Below are 2,839 nucleotides of genomic sequence, written 5' to 3'. Positions count from 1 at the left end.
TAAAAAAAAAAAAGGAACGAAGTATCCATACTTTGGTTTGTGGATTGTATTTTAGGTATTCCAAGCTAGGTTCTTATAATCTTTCTGCCCACTGTTCCACAAATTTTCCCAAGCCTTAGGTTTAGAGTTTGTGATGTTTGATATAGTCACCTTTCTCTCTGCCTTTTAACCAATTATAGATCTAATAGTCTATATGTACTGAAAAATACAAAAGAAACTTTTTGGATGAGATGTGAAGCTTCAACCATCTTAGGTCATAAGGATGAGTATTTAGAAGGCAGTGGATACTCTGTTCCTTTAGTAATATGGTAGTACTCAGTACTCCTTTTGACTTGTATTAGTTACTTTTCTGTTCCTGTGATAAAATACCATGACTAAGGCAACTTATAAAAGGAAGGGTTTATTTAGAGCTTATAGCTCCCAGAGTGATGAGAGTCCATTTTTATCATGAAAGGGAAAAGGCAGCAGCAGGCATGCTGTGTGGAACAACAAGCTGAGGGCTCGCAATTTTTTTTTTTTGCCTTTTAAAATTGAAAACCATTTTCATATAACATATTCTGATTATTTTTCTCCAGTTTTCAACTCTCCTCAGATCTCCAAAGAGCATCACCAATGGGCAACCAAGTATTCAAATGCCTAAGGTTGTGGGTGACTTCTTATTCAAATCACCAGATGGCCTATAACCTCTCCAGCCATGGGTTCTTGGCTACGTTTACAGTTTTAGGTGTGAGTTCCCTCCCCTTGAGGTGGACTTTAGGTCCACTTGTTTGTTGCCTCAAGATACAAGTATCAATTTTGCACCATTGGAGATGTCTTGCTGATCCCATTGTGATTCTCAGGCTTCATGGCTATGTAAGACTCTTGGTAATTTTTTTCCTTGGCAGTTTGCATAGCAACTTTCAACAATATTTGAGGTAGCCCTCAGTCAACTTCCATGTCAGTACCAGCTTGATTTCTTCTATTCCTATGGTCCAAAGTGTGGTTTCTGCATCCATGGGGTCCTTATTTTCAAGTTCATGTTCTGACAAGAGACCAATTGCAGTTGATGAACATCTAGGCTGTTTCCATTTCCTGGTTATTGTGAATAAAGCTGCAATAACCATAGATTTGCAAGTATCTCTGTAGTAGGCTATAGGAGTATTTGGAAGTATGCCGAGGAGTTGTGCAGCTGAACAATGGTAAATCTATTTCTCATTTTTTTTGAGGAACTACCACACCGATTTCCATAGAAACTTCACCAGTTTGTAGTTTAAAAAATTTAAAACCCTTTAGAACAGTTTATGGCAGCATGAAATTGTTGTAATTATTAGTAATGGAATGGAATTTAAGCTATTGAGAGGCTACAGTATTAAGAAGATCATCTATCTATGCATTGAAAATGCTGAGAGATGAGGGAGAAGGGGAGTTGGATAAAATAACTTAGCAGTAGTGAATGCACCAGTAAATGAGAAGAAATTACCTAGGAACCATAGAAACAAGGGAAATAGTGACCATGGCAACAATAAAGGACATAGGAACCATGGCAACAATAAAGGTTATAGAGACCATGGCAGCAGTAAGAAATATAGAGATCAGGATGATAATAAGGAATATAGTCTGATGACAAGAAATTTAAAGTGGTGGCTTTTAGGGAAGATAGGAGGGAGAACAATGCAAAAATAGAACTGAAAAATGAAGGCACTTACTTTACCTCTAAGGTAGGAAGGTAATGGAAAGCAAAATCAGTTGGCACTTGAGAAGCTTCCCATGTGAGCAGTATCTTGGATGAAACCTACATTTCAATTGTACAAATAACATGGAGGGAACTTTTAGAGAAGAGATCTCTCAAAGAGAAGACCTTATGATAATGTACCAAACTTAAATGTGTATAATGAAAGGGTTGGAGGAGCTGGGAGAAGTGAGAAAAGGATATAATGGGGAAATATACAGAGCCTTTAAGGTATTGGTATACTGGAAATGAGGGAATTCAACAATTTGGGGTTCTTTTGGTTACTGTTACAAAAACAAGGATAAGGAGACTCAGCAGGGCCGTGCTTGTGGCTGGGATCCTGTGAGTTTCTTTTTCTTATTTTCATTGAAAACAGATTGTTGGCATACAGTTTATTCTCATCACCATTTTCCCTCCGCCTAGTTCTCCTGGTTTCTTCCTACTTCTCCTCACATCTGGACCCACACCCTTTTTGACTGTCCTTAGAAAAGAGGAATCTACTGTCTGTGAGATATGCTTTTCTATCTGTGATGTCTTGTCTGGCCTCAGTAGGAGAGGTGGTGCCTAGCCTCACAGAGGTTTGATATCCAGGGGGCCCCCACTTACTCAGAGGAGAGCTACTGTAGACATGACAGGGACTTCCAGAAGGTGTGATGGGAGAAGGCTCTGAACCAAAAATATAGATTACCAATGCAGAATGCTTTTGTGAAATAAAATGTGATAAATGCTAATGAAAGGCACCTCTATGATAAGAAGCAGATGCATAAATGTTCAGGATGCTTTTAATGATTAAGGAACAAAAGCAATTACTTTGGGTAGAAGAAATGGGTACTATAGGAGCCCAAAGCTCTTCATGAGCTATTTGTTCTAGCAAACAAAAAACATGGTTAGAAGACACATGGGTATGTGTGCAGGATTACTGAAAGAACAAAATAAATTTAAAATAGTGAGCTATGTTTAAAAAAAGAAAAAGAAAACAGACATATAAAAATAATAAAAAATACAATACAATAAGATAAAACAAAAATAAACAAATTGAGACGGGGCAAAAGAAAAAGAATAAAAAGAGCCAAAGAATGAATACAAGAAAAACAGAAGCGAGTTTCTGAGGATAAAATGAACCTGTTTCCT

The 2,839-nt window shown here is 37.4% G+C and overlaps 1 protein-coding gene across 1 annotated transcript in view; it reads left to right on the top strand.

The window, feature by feature from the left end:
• Tex11 (testis expressed 11) overlaps positions 1-2,839 on the top strand; it is a 219,480-nt gene that overhangs the window by 156,812 nt on the left and 59,829 nt on the right. The window lies entirely within an intron of this gene.

This window comes from Mastomys coucha, chromosome X (assembly GCF_008632895.1).
Source record: "Mastomys coucha isolate ucsf_1 chromosome X, UCSF_Mcou_1, whole genome shotgun sequence".
Classification (NCBI taxonomy): Eukaryota; Metazoa; Chordata; class Mammalia; order Rodentia; family Muridae; genus Mastomys; species Mastomys coucha.
The sequence above is the reverse complement of the archived record's forward strand: the minus strand, read 5'-3'. Positions and strand labels throughout refer to the sequence as shown.